Source organism: Mesocricetus auratus, unplaced genomic scaffold, assembly GCF_017639785.1.
Source record: "Mesocricetus auratus isolate SY011 unplaced genomic scaffold, BCM_Maur_2.0 Super-Scaffold_100009, whole genome shotgun sequence".
In the NCBI taxonomy this organism is placed as follows: Eukaryota; Metazoa; Chordata; class Mammalia; order Rodentia; family Cricetidae; genus Mesocricetus; species Mesocricetus auratus.
Window position 1 is genome coordinate 2,802,591 of NW_024429193.1, and position 24,452 is coordinate 2,827,042.

General features: G+C 41.6%; 1 protein-coding gene and 1 long non-coding RNA gene across 4 annotated transcripts in view; both read right to left on the minus strand.

The window, feature by feature from the left end:
* LOC121142264 overlaps nt 1-9,567 on the minus strand; it is a 79,591-nt gene extending 70,024 nt beyond the window's left edge. Inside the window, exon 1 of the long non-coding RNA XR_005879240.1 lies at nt 684-9,567. This is a non-coding gene — a long non-coding RNA (uncharacterized LOC121142264). The remainder of the gene's footprint in view (nt 1-683) is intronic.
* Negr1 (neuronal growth regulator 1) overlaps nt 1-24,452 on the minus strand; it is a 727,936-nt gene that overhangs the window by 638,522 nt on the left and 64,962 nt on the right. The window lies entirely within an intron of this gene.

Sequence of the window (24,452 nt, forward strand, 5' to 3'; positions counted from 1 at the left end):
ACAGCAGAGAGAGCCTTTCGCTGTTGGTACCCAACATAACGAAGACAGGGAACTGATGATGCATTGCCGTGCTCTGATCCCCACTGTCACTCAGACTCAAGTCTCCGTCACTCCTCTGTTCCTATGGGCATAGTCATTCTGCTAAGGCAAATAGATCTTGCCACATCCCATGGCCACAGTGTCACAGGGATGCCTCCAAAGGCATTACACTCTCTGACTCTTGTTAGCTCAACCCCCCACCCCCAACAATCTCCCCTCACTCCAGCCATCAGTGACTTTTGCTCTCTCCAGGGTTTGTTGTGCTTGGAAACTTAAAACCCCGCGACAAGCACATTCACTGGCCTTTCCTGTGCCATCTAGTCAGTCAAGTGTGTGGATCTGGCTTTAAGCAAAGCTTTTCTAACACCACGTGTGTTTTAAAATCGCTATCATCCTCTCAGCCATTGATTTGCTTGCATCCTTATGTTGATGGACACAAAAGCAAGATGCTTATTTTTTTTTGTAATAGCTTGCAAGCAGAAGAAAGAGTTTTCATGCCTTAAACCTCATTTTGTTGCAATACTATGGTATTACAGAGGAAATGTGGAAAGTGGGGAAGGAAAAAAGGGAAAAACCTCAGACTAGAGATTACCACAAGCCCAACAAGGAGTGATTTAAAGGGCCGAGGGTTTATTTTGACTTACGGTTTAAAGAATCTGCAGTCCACTGCAGCAGAGAAGACACAGGCTGTGTCTTTCCACAGTGAGGCCTCAGAGAGCAGGCAGGAAGTGGAGAGGGTTTATTTAACCCGGAGACCCACCCTCAGTACTCACTTCCCCCACCCAGGGTTCTACAACAGTGCCACCATCAGGGAACCAATGAGTCAAGCACTTTAAATTGAGTAACACTTGAACATCCCCAGCCGCAAGCAGATCACCAGATGAAGATAATGCAGGAAAAGATGGGCAGGTGTCAGTCATTATCTGAAGGTCACCACGATAGAAGCTGATTCCTACCTTGGCTTTCCTGGGATCTCCTAATTCTAATCATGCCGTTCCCATCCACTTTTCCTCTTTCTGTGGTAGGGATATGATTAGTAGTCTAATTGGACTTTAAAATGCAGTTCTTAACTATCACTTAAGTGACAAAAGTCTTTGTTTTACTCTTTGTAGAACTCCACATTTTATATGAAAGCCATTTTTTGTGCTCTTGCAATTGAGATATTTTAGAGGATCATAGCATTGTAGCATTATTTTGAATATACAGTCCAAAATAGAGCAAGGAAATGAAGGCTTTTGTATGCTCTGGGGAAATCTGTGAGCATTAGAACATTACCATTCAGTACAAGCCAGGACTAAATCCCTCCTAAAGATTATCTAAGAAAGCACATGAGCTGCCTAAGTACTGAATTCATATAAAGTATCTCATTACAAATTAATACAAAATCCAATATAAAATTATCCATAAGCCAGCTGTCATTTTTAACCAATGTTTCCCACACTTCTACTGATGCTACAAGGAGATTTCTATAAATTTTTGTTCTGTGTCATCTCTTAGGGCATCACAAACATTGCATTTCATAGCCATCTTTATAATTTCCCAGTAGTACACCTACTTAGTGCGTTTGTTTGTTTGTTTGTTTAAAGCATGTGTGGAAAAACCCAGCATATTCTGAACTCTATGCCAAGTGGTAGAATGCACAACCTATATCCAACACCAATGGAGTTGAATCTACCACAGTCCCCACGTGGGAAATCCACGGGAGCAGCTGCGCGCTCACCCACCGACAGGAGTGCGGTGCAGTGAGTGTCCAGAAAACAGACGCCCAAGTAAGACTGGCTCCAATATAAGCCAACTTCAGTGAGGCAAGGTGCTAACGGACAGAGTCAACGCGGAATGTCAATGTTAGCAGGAGAGGATCCATTTGCACAGCCGACAGATTGAGGTGCTGGTTTAAGAAAAATAAGCGGCTGACTTTAAAAGAGAAAGGATCAGCGCTCTAAGGCGGCTCTGTATGAGCTGGAGGCAGAATAACAGAGTAGCTTCCACTGGCAACCAGAAACAGTTCCTGGGAGGAGAGGCATCTTCACAGGGAGACCACGGAGGGGCCACGGCAAGGAGTAAACCGACCAGGTTTCTGAGGAGACCCGGATGCCAGTGGAGACAGAATGCCACGCAGGAGAGTGAGGAGCCTTCTAATGATGGGCCAATAGGCATTTTCTCGTGTACCACGCATGGTCACTACTGATCTCTGAGAGTTGTTCATGTTGCATGTGTGATGCTCGTGTGGCCTTGGGTAACTGTCCTGGGATGGCGTCCCTTCTTACTGCTTTCCAAACAAAACCTTTTATGCAAGAAGGCGAGGGGCTTTCCTCATGCCGCCCCTTGGCCATTGACAAATCAAACCCAGACAAGTACTAAGGAGGCCTTGGGGACAGCACGACACCCAGACATCACTCTTTGCTGGAAACCAGTGTCTCCCTGTGAGGCAGCAAAGGATGCTCATCTCAGTGAAGCCGCACACACAGACCAGTCTAAGGTTCCCTAGCACCAGACGTTCATACCATACTCTTGCATTTGATTTTTCTAATATTGCATTGAGCATCAGTGTGTATATTCACTCCATGTTTCATTTCCCTATTAAATGTTTATCTGGTCAGGAGACCTGATTGATAATTCTTTAAAACCCTTTTAATTCAGTGTTTGCTTCTGGCCTTCCTGAAAGCAGATATTTTGACGTCCTAGAAAAACAAAACAACAGTATTTAAATGTAATCGAATACATGATGTTTTTTGTTCTTTTGTTGTTGTTTTGTTTTGTTTTGTTTTGTTTTGACCCAAGCTTTCTAAAAACTTTAACGCACTCACTGGCCAGTTTTACAACTTCCAAGTGCATCCCAGAGGCAGTGACCCTCCGTCAGAGAAGATGCCTGACACACAGGTCGAAACCGCAGGCTTTGATAATCCCACTTGCCAGAGTGTCAGAATATTACAAATTAATGATAACAGTAGCTTATAATTAATCAAAATTGAAAGATCATTTTTGAGCTCCCACGCAAAGAGCTATACCAGAAAGCTGGCAGTGGAAGATATGAAATTTCATTTTTTTCAATCTGTTTTCCTTTGTTTAGACAGAAGGGCTTAGACTCCAGGAGACAGTTTATCCTTGTGGTGGAAACGATGTCCATAGCTTCTCTTTTGTTTTACCCTCACTTAATTTTAACCCTCAAGAGAATTTGACTAAAAATGTCACAGCTGCTGGATTTGTGTTGTTACCCCTTCAAGTTTTGTGACTTTAATGAGTCACTCCCCGTGTCATGCTGTCCTGTTAAATGCTCCCTTCTTTTCTGAGTCTCAGGAGCCCACTGGGTGCCCGATTCCCAATTAGCTCTCCTTGGAGGCGTCTCTCAGGGCCCTATGCTTGTCCTCTGCTGATGGTGTTTGACAGTTTGTATGACCCAGGAGGCTGAATCAGGACAGCAAGAGACTCAAGGAGGCCTCTTTCAGCTTAGACTATGCTCTCGGAATCACAACTCCCCACTTTTACCGAAGCTAAAGGAATTCTAAGGTCTTGGTGTTTGCTGACCATTAGACCTTTGACTGCATATTTCTTTTTCCTTCCAGATATATTCTGTGTGTAAAACTTCAAATGCATGAAATAATGCTGTGAGATGCATTAGAGTCATTATTTCCTGAAGGTTCGGGAACATAGGATGCAAATATTCCCATTTTCTCAAATTTTTCCCCCATGCTGCAATAATAATTTTTTTTAAAAAATTCCTTTTTCCTGTGCCATGTTACTCCCACCCTATGTTTAGGCTGGAGTCACATTTTGCAATGTTTTCAGCCAGGCATAAGATTTCTTGTGGGGTAGGGGAGCCTTGGATTCTCTTATGCCTCAGTTTCCTCCTCAGAATGAGAAGTGACTCATCTCGTCGGATCTGTTGAGTTGCTGTTCTCCAGGAATCCTCCTTCCTTCTAGAATGCACTTGCAGAAAATTATATGGTAGCTATGGCTTCCAGTTCAGTACCTTGACCGCATTCACTTGTTCTGACCTACAAATAGCTGAACATGTAACACTTTCGAGTCTAACACTGAAATACATTCTAATGTACTTCTTTGGTGCCTAGCAATCTTGAGATCACTAAGGGTAGCCATCCCTAGCTTATTTTCTGTAAGATGTCCGATGAAGAAACCACAAACATCTTCATATCCATGAGCTAGGAATAAGTCAAGGTGGATTTGTTTATTTTAATTCCTGGTCAGGGCTGAGTTGACCATTTTGGATTTAAGAACATGTTTTGAAGGAATGTGGCCTAAATATATGGCAATTTGGAATGTCTCTGGTGTGTGTGTGTGTGTGTGTGTGTGTGTGTGTGTGTGTGTGTGGTGTCTCTAGGGCAGATATTTTCTGGAAATGGTTGCTTGGTTGTTGCACACAGTATTTTGGAAAAATCCACTTGTCCTTGTGAATTGTTCAGAGTGATTTGGGGTTCATAGAGCACTGGTCACTTGGCACCTGACAGGATGAAGCCGTTGACAATGAGCTTGTCGTAGACCCATGGAGATTCAGTTTAATTTCTAGGTCCCACATGGACTGCTGGAAGCAGAATCACGTGTTTGTAATTCTAGACCATGGTGGTGAGTCATTGGAGACAAGCAGGTTCCAGGGCCCTCTAGCCATCCAGTTCGGCTGTCTTGAACTACAGGCCAGTGATAATTGCTGTCTCCAGAAGATTGAAAACTTGGGAGAACCAATTCCTAGGGTTGATCTCTCTGGCCTCCACATGTGTGTACACACTCTTCTAGCCAATGTCTGGGCATGGGATGCAGGTTTGGACTGGAGTTGGTGACACTATTTTGGGAAATTCTGGAAACGTCATGCAGAGAACTGTGTCATCGAGAACATGCTCTTCAAGGGTGAATTTCACTCTGGGGCAGCACCTTCCTTTCATGTCTTCTTCTCTCTGTCCACATGAGCTGTGTGGCTTCTGCCACAGTCTCCAGACTCTGTGATGTTCTGACTCACCACGGGGGAGAAATCAATGCCTCCAAGGTCAACGGCAGAAACTTCTGAGCTCAAGATTCAAAGTCAGTCAAATTCCTCTTTGTAAGATGCTCTTTGGTGTTTGGGGGACAGCTCCAGAAGGCTCGCCCACTGTCCATCTTCTGTCCTAGTCATCCCCTTTACCTTTCTCTAAGTTTCACCTACAATGATTCTGCATCCAAGCCCAGAATGAAGACCAAATCTTGGGATAAAGATGAAGGTCAATGCAATAGGGAATACAATATATTTATTCACCAGAGAAAGAAAGAATTATCACACAAGCTTGGAATCAGAATCATGGCATGTTTCCAAAGAGAGCTTCCTTTTTTTTTTTTTTTTGCTTCCTTTAATCTTCATCTGTGCTAATTTCCTTATCTCTGCCCTTAGGGGTATGAAGAGTTTTGTGGGCCTTACCCCTACATTGGAAGATCTAAGCAAAGCAGCTATATGATCAACAGCATCTGGCTAACACCAGGTGTGAAGAATACAGCAGTAGGAACACCTTTAATTTAGCATTGCAAGATTCAGTCTTGGTGGAGACTGCATCACGCTCAGTGCACTTCCCGTGTTCTGAGATCAAGAGAACTACAAGGTAGAGAGGAACATGACACTGTGCTATTTATTCTGCCAGAAGGGAAACTACGAAAGGTTTTACAAATGAGATGAAAGTTGAAATAAGTCCTGGTAATATTTTTCTGAAGTCAAAAACAATGAGGGAGAAGGAGGTTGGTGGTTGGCATTCCCAACAGGAACATCAGAACGGGCATAGACAAATCTGTGTAGCTCAGCAGTGTGTCCAGTTGTAATTGAATCATTGTGTAGATGACACTTTCTGGGGCTAAACTTGTGCTGGTTCTCTTTCTTCCAGCACTTCTCTAATTGTCTTGACTGGTAAGTACACCTTCTTCCCGTGGAGCTTCCTTTCCAGTCTGGGACGATGAAAGCCACCCAGGCTTGGTGGAAGAGGACAAACTTGATGGTAGGGATGGATAAGCCATTACTTAAGAGCTCCTCGTGCGGCAGTGGCACTGGCAGAAACTATTAACGGACAATCTCCGAGTCCCTTGTGCTTGTCCAGTCCCTTGTACTTGTGGAGTGGAGGAGCAGCAGAGAACCACTGGCAACATTGTAACACTCAGACGCTGAGAGCACGGATGCTGTTCACAAGGGGCGATAGAAGGACACTTGCTGGAGGAGGTGGCAGATGAGTTAGCTCCAGGGAAGTGCAGAGTCAAAGAGGTGGTGCTCAAGACCTCCAGTCCAAAGGACCAGGAAATGGAGTCCGGAAAAGTAGTCACTGTGAATCTTTTTTTGAAATGGGTAAAATTGGTTCCGGGAACATGTGTTTGGCATACCAAAACTCAAGCTCGTAACATTCACACAGCACACTGAGAATTACTGAGAGCAGATGACCTATCCTTACCATTGCCTCAGCTTTTATAGTTAAGTTTTGCCTTCTTTGCCTGTGTTTTAGGCGCCACTAATGCCATTTTCATGTTTTGTTTTGTTTTTTAATCAAGGACACTGGAGCAGATGTCGGATCCACAATCCCACTGATCCTTATACTGCAGATGAGTATTGGCAGTCCTTGTACAGACACAATTTACTGAGTTCGTGCCCCACTTCAGAAATGCTGTTGAATCCTTGTCGGTTTGTCTAGGCTTCCAATTCTTTAAACCCTTCTTATGGTGTTTCTCTACCACAGGTAAATAGAAACAACACCCTTTCCCTCAGAAAAAGTACCATCAGTACTTCTATGCAAACCTCAGAATTAAGTCTGCAGAATTTGGGACCTGGACTCCCCAATCAGTCAATTGGGAGCCAAGATACCTCATGCAACTGACATCGTAAATGTAGCAATTACCTGTGCAGCTCTGAAAATTGAGAAACAACAGGCTTCCTTCCCCTGGTGAATGGCTGAGTGCTAAGTCAGGGGAAAAGAAAACTTTGCAGATGGAAATGGAACTCATTGGAATGTTTCCATGCATCAAATAGCATTTTCTAACATTAAAAACAATATTTCCTACTCTGGGCAAACAGCACGGTGGAGAGGCAAAAATGAAAAATAAGGAAATATACCTGGTATTTTACTAGCTCAGACCCTGAGAAGAAAGGCCACATCTGGTGGAATTATTTTCTAAGACAACGGTTCTCAACCTTCCTAATATTACAACCCTTTCATACAGTCCCTCATGTGGTGGTGACCCCCCCAACCGTAAAATTATTTTCATTGCCACTTCATGACTGTGAATTTGCTATTGTTATGATATCTGATATGCAGGATATCTGATATATGAACCTCCCAATGGGGTCACGACCCAGAGGTTGAGAACCACTGTTCTATGGTCTATGTTCACGCGTCTCAGCTGGCTATTCAGCTTTATTTGTAGAAGACTAACATTTATGCTGTTGTCCTTAACACAATGCCACTGAATAATAAATACAATGAGAAAAACACATAAAGGCTTATATCAGTGGTCAAATAAAACGCTACACACATTTTCGTTTTTGCAGGAGAAATCATGACTGTTCAGCTTTGCCCTTGGACATCTGATGGTTTTCTAGCTCTCATTTTAAATGAAATTTGAATTATCACACATAAGGGCATTTTATTAAATGTGTATTACGCATTAGTGGTAACCTTCAGAATAATCAGATGTAATTAGCTATTAGGCTCTGTGATTCCTCAGTCCAGGCATTCTGACAAAAGAAGAGGACAGATGGTCCTTCATATAGTAAACAGAGATCTCTCCTATCAAGGCAATGTATTACAGCATGTCAGGGTACTTCCTGACAAGATCAATTTGTCTTGATACCCAAAGGTCCCTCCCAGCCCAACCAGCAATTTTGACAGTTTCCTAGATCATTTTCAAACATTAACCCTAATCAATTTCTAGGATCACAGTCCTTTCCTGTGTACATATAGTCTCTTTCCCATGTCTTTGTTCTCTTCTCTGTGTCTTTGGGATGTGGCCTTTATACCATCATTGTCTGCTAGGGGTATTTCATGATTCCTCACCCAAAGTGCTGTGTGTGTATCCTAAGCCATTGAAAATGGACAGCAGGGTAGGGGTGTGAGAGGGTAGGGCAACATGGAACAGGTTTGAAAGCCTATGTGTAGATGCTAACAGAGTGAGCACAGGCTGAATTCATCTTACAAGGTTCACATAGCTCGTTTAATTAAACTAACACAATTAGCCCTAGTCTTAAATCCTGTATCTGGGACTTCCTGTCACTTAATGAATTACTCATGGAACTGTTTTGCTCTGTCTTGAGAATCTGACACTTATCTTCAACTCGGAAATGAGGAACCCTCAGCGAGATCTTTGAGAGTGCCACGAGATTAAGTTATATCCAAGAATGAGCAGGTAGCTCTATAGAGATCCAGGCAGTGACTGAACTTCCCTGCAACGGTGGGAGCTTCACTAGCCACTAGAGGGCAGCGACACTCACAGTGTTCTTTCTGAGTGTTTGCCAAGTTTTCTCAACAGAAGGGAAGAAAAAAATCTGGGTGAGTGTTCTCTTTTCTCCACACCTTAAGCAGTCAGCCCCTCACCTAATGGGCTTCTGTAAGTTCATCTTGGGCTCTTCGTGAACTGTCAATGAGGGCAAGGTTTATGCTAAGACAGCAGAGGCAGCTACCGGCAGAAATGAACAGGGCAGTTACTGGGGTGTGGGAGGCTGGGCTGTGTGGATCCAAGCATGGTGTTTAGGGTTTGTGGGACTTCCCCTCTGGAGTTCAGATGTGTGGAATATTCCTTAACCCTTGAAGGTTTATCTGCCGGGTCTGCAGCTTTCCTTATGCAAATATTCCTTGTGTACCTTAACATTTCTACAAGGCTGTTTCTAGAAACAACCTACCGAAATGGTGGGGTTAAAGGTGTGTGCCAACACCGCCTGGACTCTATGGATGACTAGTGTGTCTAGCTCTGCACTCTGATCTTCAGGCAAGCTTCATTTGTTATCATAAATGAGATACCACCATGTCCAAAGATGGGTGGAGTACCATGAGCTCTCCATGCAAAGTCTTGGCTACTCTGTTTCTCCTAGGTTAAGTGAGCATCATCTTTACTTCCCGAGGAAGACTAAAGGAAAGACAGAGCCACGTATCAGGGTCAAGTACATTAAACGTTATAGGACTTGGTCACGTGTGTCCTTTGTGCAGCGTTGTTTGGATTGCTCCATCGTGGTCAATTTAATAAAAGCATAAGGCCAAGCTCAATGCACCACACGTATTTTAATTGTTCTAAGCATTAGATTTGTGTGGGTCCATGAGGCTCTCCACCTCCCCCCCCCCAGAGTCTTAGACCTGTGAAATGTTGACTGACTGTCTTGAGGTGAAAGAGACAAGCAGGAGCACTTCAGTAGTTCCCATCTGCATCTGTACCTCAGAATAGTCAGACTGGTTAAAGCCAGACTACCATAAAAGGCGGAAACATCAAGCAAGAAATGGGAAAGTGATGGGGGAAGCACTGTATAGATGTCAATAAAGCACTGTTGGCCAATAGGGAAGCAAGAGAGGTGGGACTAGGAGTCCAGGAGGATTCTGGGTAGGAGAAACACAGGGAGTCATGATGTAGCCCACCAGAGAAGTAAGATGTCCGTCCAGTAAGAGAAATAATTAGATGGGTTAAATACTTAAGTCAGAGCTAGCCAGTAAGAAACAAGCAAGGCCAACAGCTTCATAATTAATACAGCGTCTTGTGTGTTATTTGGGGACTACAACGCGGCAGAGCCCAGGCGACTGGTGGGGAAAACCAAAGCTGCTGGCAAGGAAAAGGCTTCTCTCTACAGGAAAGCTGTCTCTCAGTATCTCTGGAATTTCCCATTCATTGTGTCCACTGATGTCACCGCTTTTGAATCTGTGTACCACTGTACCCTGCAGACACTAACCACAAGATGGGCACTGTTTAGTTTCTGACTATAGTTTATTAACTGGAGTAAAATAAATCCAACTGGTTTTTTGTTTCTTTCAGTGCTGCTTGCTTTAAAAAAATGAGTTTTCTTTCATATTTATGAATCAATAGAATTGATTTCTGTTGAATATCCAAGATGAGATTTGTAGCCTATTCCTAATGAAGTGTCTTTTATAATTACTATAACTCTCCTGTTTGTAAACTGTGTGTTATTTGCACACAAAATGCAGAATTATCAAGAAACAGCCTGTGATCAGTACATGAAATATGATTTCATCTTTCTGCCTTGTATCACTCAAAACAATAGTTTTTAGATGTTACACTCTTATTTAAGCAAAGATGAATTGTCAAAATCAGGTGAGGCTCTTCAGTTTTGAATGCTTTAAAGGTATCTGTGGATAGTAGGCATGACGCAACAAGAAATAAATTCACCCACATTTGCTTTTACACCGACATCTGCTCTTAAACACATTGATACATTTTCATTATTACACATTAATTATCATCTGAATCATTTGCTCACACTTGAGGCAAGTTCAATATCTAACATTCACTTGTTACAGAATATTTGTTTAGCTATTTAAAGATGTGTTATTTTTCTTTAACGATTTAAAGATGTCTTCTTGATGTTTTATCTTCCCTGCCTAAGGCACCTGTTTGGTCTAATAAAAAGCTGAGTGGCCAATAGCTAGTTAGGAGGTGTAGGTAGGACTTCTGGGAAGGGAGGATAAGTATGAGGATGACTTTAGGTGCAGGAAGGGGAGAAAGAAAAAGAGATTTCCGGGACATACATTGGGCTAGCCAGCCCAACATGGAGAAGCAGGAAAGTAGGACATACAGAATGAAAGAAAGGTAAAATCCCTGAGGCAAAACATAGATGAATAGAAACAGATTAAATTAAGATAAAAGAGGTAATGGGACAAGCCTAATCTAAGGCTGAGCATTCATAATTAATAATAAGTCTCTGTGTCTTTATTTGGGAGCTGGTTGGCAGCCCAAAGAAAAATCCAACAACATGGTTGTAACTTGGGGTCTAAAGCATATAGGGTCTGAGCAAGCTATAAAAAAATGAGAGAGCCAGCAAAGAAAAATGGATACGGTTCCTTTATGATGTGCTACCGTGCAGCAGAACACTTGAGCAGCTGGCATGCTTAGTAGAAACAGCAAGCTAAGTAAAAACTCCTGCCACATTGCGGGTACCATCTTCCTAGAGCTGGTGTGATTACATGGAGCTCTTAGTTAAACACAGCTCCCAGTTAAATGTAGCTCTCAGGCAGACCTGTGGGCTTAAGGCTCAGCTCGCACACGCTGGAGGATGGGGCAGCGCCATCCACCAGAGCCACAATGTGGAGGTCCTACATGTTGCCTTCAAATGCTATCAATTTAGAGTTCGGATCAAGCAATCAGAGAACACTGAAGGTGCACAGCAAAACAGATCCAGGCTCGATTTAAACCAGTTACAGTGTGCACAGGTATTGAAGGAAGCAAAGAAAATGGGTATAGGGGGGTCACAGGAAAAATATTAGTTTTAAATAATTAAGTCAGGTCTTTAAAGGAAGAGTAAGGTAATATAACGTGAACAAGCCACATAAGGATGGAAAAATGAACGGGAAGTCTGTATCACATATGATGCTTTATTGCTTCGTTGGCGTTGATTGTTTTTGTTGGTTTTGTTTTGTTTTATTTTGGTTTGGGTTGTCTTTTTTTTTTGAGTGCTGATGTCTGAGAGACATGAGATTGTAAAAGGAACTGCTGAAATAAATCGGGCCAATACAAATGGACTGGATATTGTAAAACCTAATTCCCACTTGATAGCTTTTCTTATTGCACAGATTCTTCCTATGTGTAAGCTAAAACCTTTCTTTTTATTTGTTAAAAAAGGGCAAAATTTTGCAGAATATTTGTTTAGCTATGCAAAGATGATGTGTTGCATTTGTTTCACTATGTAAAATGTATTGCTGCCTTACTTTGCCTGCCTTAGGCACATGATTGGTTTAATACAAAACTGAACAGCCCTTAGAGGGATCGGGTATAGGTGGGATTGCCAGGCAGGCAGAGTAAGTAGGAGGAGGAATTCAGGTTTGTCAGAAGAGAGAAAAGGGGATACAGGTAAGACCACCAGGGACCAGCCAGCCCAACATGGAGGAAACAGGGAAGTAGGACAGAATGAAAAAAAAGGCAAAAACCTCTAAGGCAAAGCATAGATGAATAGAAACAGGTCACACTAAGTTAAAAGAGCTAATTGGACAAGCATAAGCTAAGGCTGAGCATTCATAAATAATAGCAAGTCTCTGTGTCTTTATTTGGGAGCTGGCTGGTGGCCCAAAGAAAAAGCCAACTGTAATTGTAGAACAGTAATGTTAATTTTATTTGACTTGACCAGTTCAAGGATTTGCCAGTGCTGCTTACAATATCTGATCACTCGTGATTTAATGTAAGTAATGGTTTTCTGGATTTTCCTGGGTTCAAACTGTTCTGATAAGTTCTCAACACCCTTGACTATTTGCTCACGAGAAAACATGGTGTTTTGCTGACACAACGCATAGCTACAGCCATTTTCCATAGCTTTCCAGAAAACAGCTTAATTCTTGTAATTTCCCAAGACTGTCTCCTTCAAAGGAGATGCTGTACTTTCATTGCATTATGAAAAACCTTGACAGTAACTTCCCTTAAACATATAAATATCTTGTTGACTGTAAATCAATCTTTGGAATGTTCTCTCCCTTCCATGATAGGCAATACTGCATATTCAGAAGAGTCCCATTCTGTCTGTAGGTATGACTAGATGCATGTCACATATCAAACACGATATGACTGGTCAATGGCTGGGTTGGTGACTCCGTGTGTGATCACTTACATAAGAGCAGGTTGCAGAGTCCCATAAGCAAACACTGTGTGACTACGGGGATAGGAGAGCTAGTCCACAACTCATTTCTGACATGTGCATAGAGTTGAGGGACAGAAAAGCAACAGTCAGTCATCTGGTGCATCAGCCGTACTCACGGTTGAAATGGGAAATACATGTTCGTCTTTTCCCTCCTTGAAAACTCCTCTAATCTCCATAAGTTCCTTCCCCATTAAGAAGCCATTGCATTAGAATATCTTGGTCTAGTAATTATCTATAATATTCTACTGATGGAGAAAGCTGGCACAATAACAAAACAACAATATAAGTGAGTAGGGAACGTGGCCTCCATTTCAGATATAACTATATTAAGGATAAATGATCCTGCCCTTAGTATTTATTTTGTCTCATTGAATCTGCTTCTTGACTTTTAAGGTTCCAGTTTAAACTGGCTAAATTAAGTATATGGTGTTTTTGTCACTTTAAGAACTGGGTTTGGTTTGGAGAGAAAAAGTTTGAAGTGATGACTCATAAATTGTAAGACTTCCTGCCTGCAGAAGAATGTTTGCTGTGGTCTTTTTCAAATCATCAGTGCACATGCCAACTGCCCATACCTGATGAGCCAGATCCTTCCAACAGTTTGAGATCACAGCATTCCTGTATCCACTTCAGACTGTTTTAGTAATGTGCACATACACCATCAGAATACGGGCTCATTTGCCTTAAACTTTTAGGTTAGTTGGGTTTTTTCAACTTCATTTACTCTGTGTGTGTGTGTGTGTGTGTGTTTAAAAGTGTGCATACACATACCACAGTGTGTGCAGAAGTCAGAGGACAACTTCAGATACGCTATTGGGAAAATGCTTTGGGCTTTGGAGCAGCTGTCATTACCCACGGAGCCTTGTCTACGGCCACACATTCATATTTGGCACACAACACTTTTCTCTGTGGCAAAAATTTCAATAGGAATGTCTTAAAATAAAATGCTATGTTTACGAAGTGTCATGTGATCAAAAGGGCTCTGAAAGGCTTGGTTTACCTATTCCAGCAGCCTCGTTTCTACTGGTTACACTTGTTCTCGCACTCACTCATGATTTCATAAATAATTTTCTTTCATAATAAGAGGCAAAGGCCACGTTCAAACAGAACATCAATGGAAAAAGAAATTTTTATCCAGTTCCTATCAACTATCTTGCATCCCACTCTGCCTTGGCTATAGGAGATGGGGACTTAGGAAGCTCGGTGCAACCCCTAAAGTAACTGGTGACACAGTCAAGGAGGCTACCTTATTCTGCCAGTTTTCAGGGACCACTTTCTAGCCCTGTGGTTTCTTGGGAAATCCTCCGTGAAGATTGCTGTGCTTATCAGTCAGTGCAGATATGATGCTATGACACTTGAAATTACAGAGTTTACTTGTTTTATCTTGAGAAGGTGCATTTATAAGATAGCTTTGGAGCACTACAGATATTTTATTTAAATGGTTAGCTCAAGCATGTTGGTTTAAATTAAACCACATGTTTGGGATATTTGTGGAGCTGTGCAAGGGCTATATTTTATGAAAATGCTGGGTGCTGAGCAGAAAAATTTAATCTGGAGGGCACTTGTCCTCAGTCACGCGCAACAAGATGTATTAGCCCTGAATGACTGCGGCGGCACACTTGAGTTTCTTTAATTTCTTTGAACCAAGATTGTTAAATTCACAAAACAGACTCCCACCGGTTGTGGCAAAGATGCGCTCAGAGACAAAGAACAATTAATCTTCCTCTGTGAAAGAGCAGTTTTGGCAGACATTGAAACACATTTCACTCTCATATGCTTAAGGAAGAGTATTACGAAATATGGATTTTTTCCTTCTTAAAATTTTAAGAGAACCGATGAAGTATACCTCCCCAAATAAAAGGTAATGATAGTGCTAATTGCAAATTACGAATTTTAAAAATGTAAATTACAGTCTAGGAGGGCATATGCATATGTCTCCAAGAGACATTTCCTAGCAGTGATTCAGTAAGAAGAATAATATTTCACTTAGGAAACTAAAATACTAATTAAGCTTTGGAATTCCACCTGTTAACTGCTGTTACAGCAGATGGGGCACTGCCAGATGCATGGAGTTTCTCCAGGTCCTTCTCCTGAGCTAAAGGTCTCAGCACAAATGGCTGGGGACCATCCTTGCATGGTGGGATCATTTCCCCACAGTCAGAAGCCTGAATTTTGCAGCATTGAACCTTCTACACTGCCTATAAAGAAGTAATGTTTTGTCCTTACAGCTCTGCACACTTTCTCTGTTCTGCATGCTGAAAGTGTTCTACCTCCACGTGCTACAGGAATTTTCTTTCCTGGTCATTGTCCATTAGATGCTCTGTGTGCCTCCTGTTATCTGTATGGATGTCCTTCCTTGGTTTCCAGGAAGGTTTCCTTCTATGATCTTGTTGATGATCTGGTCTATGCCACTGACCTGGGATTCTTCTGTCTCTTCTATGCCTATAATTCAAAAGTTTGGTCTTTTCATGGTATCCCATATTTACATTTTTACTGTATAATTCCTTTTATTTGTTTTTTTAACTTCATATTCCTTGCTTATTGGGACTACATCTTACACAATTGTGACCAGACATTCTGTCTTCCTCTTGACCCATTCTACTTCTAAAGCCTCCCTTTGAGTTTTCTGGTTGACAAACTGTATTTGTCAATTCCATCTTCGTCTTGAGGCCTCTTCCATGTTTCTATCCCCTCACCAAATTCCATCCTTGAGTCCGGTAGTGTGTGTGTCATTCCCATCAGCCTTGTGTTTGTTTGCGTTTTCTTGGGCATCACTCTGTCATTTGTTCTCAGCGAACTCTTTCTCCTTAATGTCAATGAGCTGCTCATTCTTTTTATTTTCTATAAAACCCCTTGAATTCTTTAATGAACTTCGTGAGTGTCCTTTTAAATTCTGTGTCCTGTTGTTCACATAGGTAAATTCTCGCTTTTTTTCTCAATATATGTTTTTATTTAAATTAGAAACGTGAATGTTTCACATGTCAGTCCTAGCTCCCTCTCCCACCCCTCCTCCCTTGTCCCTCCACCAGCCCTCCAGCCCCCCACCCAATCCCCACATCATTCCCCAGCAAAGGTGAGGCCCTCCTTGTGGAGGGATCTCTAAAGTCTGTCATTTCATCCAGGGCAGGACCTAGGCCCTTCCCCATGTGTCCAGGCTGAGAGAGCATTCCTCTATTTGGAATGGGCTCCCAAAGCTCATTCATAAACCATGGTAAACACTGATCTACTACCCAAGGACCCAGTGATTTCTGTGGCCACCTCCCTGGCACTACATTCATGGAGTCTGGATCAGTCAGTCCCCTGTTGGCCTCTCAGCCATCAGTCTGGGATACAAGAGCTCCCCCTTATCCGGTCAGCTGTCTTTGTGGGTTTCATCATCATGGTCTTGACTGCTTTGCTCATCACTCCTCCATCTAAGTCACTAAGTTCTAGGAGTGCAGTTCAGTGTTTAGCTGTGGGTATCTGTCTCTGATTCCATCAGTCCCTGGATGAAGGTTCTAGAATGGCATATAGGGTAGTCATCAACCCTATCATCAAGGAGGGGCTATTAGTGTAGTCTCTCCACTATTGTGAGTTGATGTAAGGATAGAGGAAAGCAGGATGAGAGATACCATAATTATAGGCTTGAGGAGAGAGCTAACACTAGTGAGAGCTCCAGAGATCTACAGGGACAACACCAACTGGCAAACTAAATTCTCGCTTTTAAATGTTTTTTTTTAAACTGGATTATGTTGGCATTGAAGAGGAGATACTGGCTTGGTATTTCCCCTTGTTTCATAATTTTTGGTTGTGATATGGGCATGTGGGCTTCTTTTACCAATGCCAAGTCTGATACGGACATCAGGTTGGAACAGAAGAGGGGATGTGTTGGTGGACTGGTCCTGTCTGGAAATGATTGGAAATGCATGGAATGATGTCACTTGTTCAGAGGGTAATGGGCTGGTGTGAAGGATGTGTTTCTTGGTCAAATCTAGGAGTGTGGGGGGAATATCTGTTTAGGTGGAGTGGGTAACTGTGCCTAGGAAGGACCCCTGGATGGGAGCTAGGAAAGGAAGGTCTGGAAGAAAGCCTAGTGGTTAGTTATATTGTAGGCAGGGGTCATCAGACTAGGACCACACACTAGTTGTGGAACCCAGGAAAGATCTAACATGTTGGGGAAGGTGTGTAGTTGGGAGTTTCAGGTAGACTCACCAGACTAGACCCTACAGAAGGATGTGGGCAACTCAGTTGGGTGAAGAAAGTGGGTGTGAATCAGCCATACCATTTATAATAGCCCTCAGTGTCTTGTAATTCAAAATAGGAAATAAATGGACAATGTTACTCTGTGGAGTTTGCACCAGTGTCATAAAGCTATCAGTAACATAACAATGGGTATCCATGGTAACACGGACACTGTCTCTCATTAAACAGTCACAGGGTGGGGATTAATAAACAAGATGAGTTTTATAAATTAGGTCCTTGAAATGGAAGAATGAATTTTAAGGGCATGTGATTTGATCCTATAGCTCAATTTATGTAATGCCATTTTATATTATGCAATTCTTTTCAGATTAAAAGCTATTTTTTGAAAATAGAAAATGGGAGTATATGTTATAAAATATTTCATGTTTCATTATATTCTTATGCATCCCAGGTCAAATTGTAACTCTGAAAATAGAATATATTCTAAGTCCTTGGAATTGAGCCCTCTGCATCAACTCCAGGGAGCCATATAGTCATAATAGATACAAAAGGTATAAAAGCCAGGTGAAATCTAACTTAATTCTGATGCTAGTCTAAGGTATAGATAATTAGATGACCCTCATATAATGAGAGGCATTTCCATACAAAGTAAAAGAAACAGTACAAAGAATAACTATAAAAGTTAGAGGAGAGTTGATGGACCCATACAAGTAAGAAAACTAAATGAATAACTTGAATTTATAAGATTATCTGCACACAATTAAAGGCACAGTCATGGTCACATGGGCATTTCTCAGCAGCTCATATCTTTGGTATAAGGATGAGAATGTTGTGAGGTGCATTCAGAGAGAGGTCTTGCAAGCAACCACACAAAGACATAAAAGAAATGCATGTATGTGTAGATATGAATCTGTGTACTTCCTATGTATGCGTGTACTCAATGATGAAGGATGAAGGGGGATACTACATTTTGTTGAAATTTTTTTTGTAAAAGACTAACCAATGAAACAAGAAGCCTTGCTAGCAGTGGCATCTTGTTCAAAATAAGCGTTTCATTTAACATTCAACCATCAGATGTTTGGAACTTTAACAAGAAAAAATAAAAATCCTTGTTTAAATCAAAGAGTAGCATGCTCAGGCAAGGTGCCAAGATAAACCAGCTGATGCTCTCTAAACTCAAGCCTCAGTCCTGTGAACAAAAATCCCAGACCCTGGGGTTGGATTTCTCCTGTGAGGTACTGAGGGAGATTTTTGGGGCGGCTCCTTCGCTAGAAGGCTAGAAGTAGACAGTAAGAAGCCAGGCGGTGGTTGCCCATGCCTTTAATCCCAGCACTAGGGAAGCAAAGGCGGGTGGAACTCTGTGAGTTCAGAGGCCATCCTGGTCTACAAGAGCTCATTCCAGGTCAGCCTCCAAAACAATACAGAGAAACCCTGTCTCGAGAAACCAAAGGAAACTAAAAAGAAGCAGAAAGTAAGGTGCCATGTGCTTTGCATGCCACACACAGCTACATCAAGGTGCTAGTAAATGGGAATCTGCCTCCATAACGGGCAGTGCCTTAGATGGGCTTACTATTGTATCTATGAAACGCCATTATCAAAGCAACCTGGGGAAGGAAGGGCTGTTTAGCTTACACTTCCCCATCACTGTTGATCGCTGAAGGCAGTCAGGGCAGGAACTCAAACAGGGCAGGAACTCAAACAGGGCAGGAGCTGATGCAGAGACCTCAGAGGAGAGGGGCTTACTGGCTGTCTCCCCCATGACTGCTTTATGATAGAGCCCAGGGCCACCAACTCAGGAATGGCTTAGTAAAAAAAAAAAAAATGGGCTAGGGCCCTCCCTCACTGATTGCTAATTAAGAAAATGCCCTACAGGCTTGCCTACTGCCTCACCTGATGGAGGCATTTACTCAATTATGCTTCCCTCCTCTCAGATGGCTTTAAGTCGTCTCAAGTTGACATAAAACTAGGCAGCATGGCTAGTCCTCACAGTGCTGAAGATGATGTGCAGACTACCTACCGGGATGGCGGTAGGGGATGTACCAACAATCACCCTGCTTCGGACCTGGAATCCGGCAATACTGACCTGTGAGGTAAGACGATCCCAGAGGTGGGACAATATATTCTCTGAATGGAAGCCAGGCTTGATCCGGAGGAAGGATCATGTACCTGGCCGCAGGATAAGGCGCACTACCAAGATTGAGCTAAATCTAATGGTAACCGGAACTGTCTTCTACATGCTTATATTTACGCCCTCAGACTAGAGCCACCCCCCACCCCAGACAAATAATCTCTCAGCAGCTCACGGAAGTTAGTACAGAGACTTAATCTTGGTCAGAATGCTGAGAACAGAGGACTGTTGAAGGACCAGCCCCAAACAAGACATCTACCGCCACACACAACCCTACCCAAGGCCAAGGGAACCTCTCAGAAGATGACGTGGGACTATTCTAAAGAGCTGAGGGCTGAAAAGTTCTGTCGTCTTTTGGGTATGGCGCTGGTAATGAAACAGCAGCAACGTCTGCCTGCACAAGCTTGCACACACTCACAAGCAACACATCAAAGCGGGGAGAAGACCCGTTAGGAAATAGGGCTACACTTTTATTACAAGGCATGGATTAATTTTAGCTCAACGTATTCTAAGACACGCTAATCCAGTTTTCTCTCAATTACTATGTATTTTTTCTTCCTAGCTAAAACAATGGCTGCCCCCCCCAAAGTAAAGCCAATATTTAAGCTACGGATCTAAATGCTCTGGGTTTGACAGGGGCGAGATATGTTTTCACTGGAGTTCAGCCTTTACTTCCTTCTTACTCTGCAACACGATTCCCAGATCTAATGTCTCCCCACAGCCGACTGTAAAATTCAGTGAAACTCAAACAGAAGGAAGAGTGACTGAAGCTTCCGTCGACACTGTGTGACATCACATCTCACATGTAGTGCTAAATTACACGGTGCTACCCAATCTGTCCGGAAACCCAACGCGAGTTGCTGTTCTTCTCTCTGTTCTGTGTTAGTGATTTCATTTGAAAGATCCTGACGACAGTTGCTTTTCAGACATCAAGCTCTCAGTAAATTAGCTCTTCCCCAGAGCCTCCAAGCCTCACCCAGCTCCTCCTTATCCTCTCATCAAACAATTTAGTCGAATATGGGAAGAAGTAACATAGCCCGTGAAGAACAAAGGTCTCTGAGTACTAAATGCTACTTCGGGGACGTGAACTGAGCCACAGGGAATATTTAATAATGAGATGTTTAAGGTATGAGCCTCAGTTTTATCTTAAGGCACACTAAAATCCTGAAGATGCATGCCTGTGAAGATGGTAAAGAAAGATAATTCTATATTTAGGAGTGATCGGTGTGAGAGAGAACATGACACACATGTAACTACAAGGAATGGATTTCTGGCAAATTGAGACAATAAAACATTGTCCCACCAGGAGACATTTTAAAAATTGGAAATGAAATTAAAATTTTAATGACTGTTTCTCAGTCCCTATGTGCCATATAAAAGCAGCATGCACACGAGAACATCCTTACATGTAATTGGAAATAATTAATCAACAAACTTAGCTGGCTTCAAATTTCCGTTTCAGTAAAATATTCTATACTACTGCTTAATCCATGCAGCTAAAATTTCTGAAAATCTGGGTGATATTGCTGGATCATAGGTGGATAAAGGAAACAGAGAAATACACTATTGAGAACCAGTGTTTTGTAGGTCTTCCCCCTACATGGTAAAGTAGCCAAATTCTTATATCTTCTTATAGACAGGAACCCAAATTAATTTAATCACACTAGTGTTAAAAATAGAAACCAATTATCAGTATACCAGGGTCTATTTTTTTGTTGTTGTTGTTCAAAATGTCATGCCAGGAAACTCCTTATAGTATGTCCATTCATTCTGTTCAATAATCACCAAGCAGAAGTATCCAACGCGGAACTCTAATTAGCATATGACAGGTGGCCATCATTTTGGTTTTTGAATTCAATGTAATATATGGTGTATATTGAACTTTGAAAAAACTGGTTTTAATCAGTGAACCAAACAAATAATAATGAATTGTCAGTTACTGAAAATACAGATAACAGTAAGCTAAAAATCAAATTCTTATTTGTTCTTCTCTCATGCAACACCTCCTGACTGCAGATTCTCCCCTGCTCTATCATCCCAGGCCCCTACCTCCCCTGTCCCCCAGATCCACTCCCTCCCGATCTCCCCCAAGAGAAGAGAAGGCCTCCCAGTGAAATCAACCAATCAGTACAATAAGAAACAGTAAGACTAGGCACTACTGGAAGAGGCAACCCAGTAGAGTGGAAAGGGCCCCAAAAGAAGGAAAAAGATTCAGATGCTCCCGTACTCCCATTGCCTATTGTTCCACAAGGACACCAAACTATACAACCATATCAAACATACACAGGATGGAGCTCAGACCCATGCAGGCTCTGTGATTGCTGTTTTAGTCATTGTGAGGCCCCATGAGCCCTGCTTAGCTGATTCTGCAGGGCTCTCCCAGTGGCTTCTGACCCTCTGGCTCCAAGTTATTTTCCTGCCAACCATTTCCATGTTTTTTTCTAGCTGCACACACAAAATGAAATAAAAAACGATTTCTAAGAACAAAAGACTCATTAGAGAGGGGAGTCACAAGCCAATAAATGCTAATGCATCCCACCCTTTTAGAGGCTTGACCACTTATCAGGAGAGCCTTTGTGTTTTTCGGTTCCTTGGACAGTGATATCTTTTAAAATTGAAGAATGCTGGATTTCAAAAGGGAAATCTGCTGATGCCTGCCATCTTTCCCAGCTCTGTGGATCCCTTGGAGTTCACAGCATGTGAAACAAGGCAATCTGTTTTCATACAGCCACACTAATTACATGTTGACTTCCTTCCAGTATTGTTATAGCTTGGGTTACAAGGACAACAGAAAAGCAATATAAAATAATTGAGACCATGTTAATGAGCTGTAATTTATACATACAACCGACACTCTTTTTTCTACTTCAAAGCTATTGTACAGAACAATCAAGAAGCTATGTTTAATTTTCCAGCAAGAATAAGTGTTACATAATTAAAGATGTTATTGGGTGACAGTTCCCAGTTCACATTTGTGATCAATGCGAAAATTGTCTCCAGGTTCCCTTCTACAAATTGTTGTGGTGAACTGAGTCGGATGGTTAGATCTGTAAGAACATAAAATGCTGAAAATGAGATGATTTACTCTTGTGTGGTAAAGCAGAAGGCAATAACCAAATTTGAAATGGTACTGATGACAATTGAAAGTTCACATCTGAAGATTTGAAAAACTTAAGTATTTTTAGATAAAATGTACTTTTTAATAGAAAAATAACCTTGTGGGGCAAATTGTTAAGGGTTATTTTAAGTCTGGCTCAATGTGGAGAGGCCAGGCAGCTCCTTTAACAGTCTGTGATCCTCATTCTTACCCAACCCAATGAGCAGAACCCGATCCCTTTCCTCTATTACCACTAACTATTTGGGTTTTCAAGACTAGAGGAAAATGAATTCGGTTGATAATCTGTAAAATTCTAGGAGCCAAGAGAATGAAGGGCTTGCTCTGGCCATCATCTACAAAGTGCTTCTATAGATTTACCCAAATCTGTGCTAAAAACACAAGTTCATGGCGAGCAACGCTTCTAGTAGGGAGTCCTAGAGTTTGATTCTCATTAATGTTCCGGGATTCTCTTACATTCACAATCCCGTGGGGGCATTTTAGTAATTTAAGAATTAGAGCCTGATAGGTAACGGGTGATTTTTGTTAATTAAAAACTACTTCCATTCATTTCCTTGATTGCCTTTCAAAACAATACGGATTCTGTCTTTGCTGAATGTCTGCTACATGTCAAATGCAATGCCAGTTGCTGGGGACATGGAGATGAAGGAGGCATTTCTACTCTCAGGAGCTTGGGGTTTGAAAGAGAAGACAGAGAGTTACATAACAAACTCTAATGGAATGTGGTATGGTGACTGTAGTGCTCGATGTGCAATTAAACCCTATGTGAGCCCAGTTGGGATAATTAATACTGTGGGGAGGAAGGTTAGGCAACATACTGTGCATTCGTGGAAAACGCTATCTTAAAAACATCAAGTACACATCATCAAATTTTGGCACAAATAAATGCATTTCTGATTCCGCAGAAAACTATAAGGAGAAAGCAAATAACCTCAACATTTATGACATTATCTTCACCAATGCCTGGTCCAGGTAACTGAAGAAACCCCAGTGTCCTGATGCTCACAGCAACCACACACCCAGGTAGCAACAGACCCTTGTTTGACTCTGCTATTTACCTGGTCTGGTGTCATTCAACATTATGTTCTCTGTTTGTACAGTGTGGTTTGTATGCATAGCGCCAAGGATCAAACCCAGAGCCTCTTGCACATTACAGAGACAGGCCTGGCCACACATCCGCGACCTTGAACTTACTCAGTGAGCAGTCCTTGATATTTTCATTAATTACCTGAGCCCCTCTAGATATGAAACTTGTCCTGCCTCAGCTTCCTGGTGACTAGATCTGCAGGTGCCTGGCTATAATAGTTTCTTTCTTGGTATCTGGGGATGATGAACAAGAGAGGGTCCAGAGGCCCAATCCCCATCATTACAATATTCATCAAATCTGGAAGTGAAGTAGGTTGCATTATGTTTTATGGCATCCATCTTCCTTTTACTCTTGGGAACTGTAATAGTCAGGGCACTCCAGGAAAACAGAATTAATGGGACATATATATATATATATATATATATATATATATATACATATATTAGGAGATTTTTAGGAAGAGCTGGCTACATGATTACAAAGCTGATTGAACCCAGAATATGCCTGAGCCTAAACATCAAAGATCCAGGGTGGCTAGATGCATAGGGACACTGTGCCCCAACCTACTGATAGTGTAAATAGTGAACTAGGGAGAAAAACTAACAAGTTACAAATGAAGACTGATTTAACAATTAAGTTGTTTAGTAGTTAACATGTAATAGTACAAAACAAAAATAAATTTAGAGTGAATTATACTTCATGTTCATTATTCAAAATGATTAAATGAAAAGGGAAAACATTAATATACAAAACATTTTAATAACAGTAAAAACATATAATAATTCAACGATTAACAGAACATAATGAGATACTAGTAGATTATGCTTATATTAACTACAATTTATTAGGTCAAAATAAGAATTCTAAAATCACGTGTCTGCATTTTCTGAAAAACTGCATCTATGAAATCTGAATTAGAAAAGTATTTTATGTTATGCTAGTATTAGCATGTTGAATAGATATTATTTGAGTCTATGTTAAGTTTCTGCATGCATTCATTTTGTTATGAGGTTTTAAAAATATCAATAATTCCAATATACATTCTTAATTCATCATTAAACACTAAATATATTTACATTGAAAGAAAGAGCTTTTTTTACTGATATCAAATGAT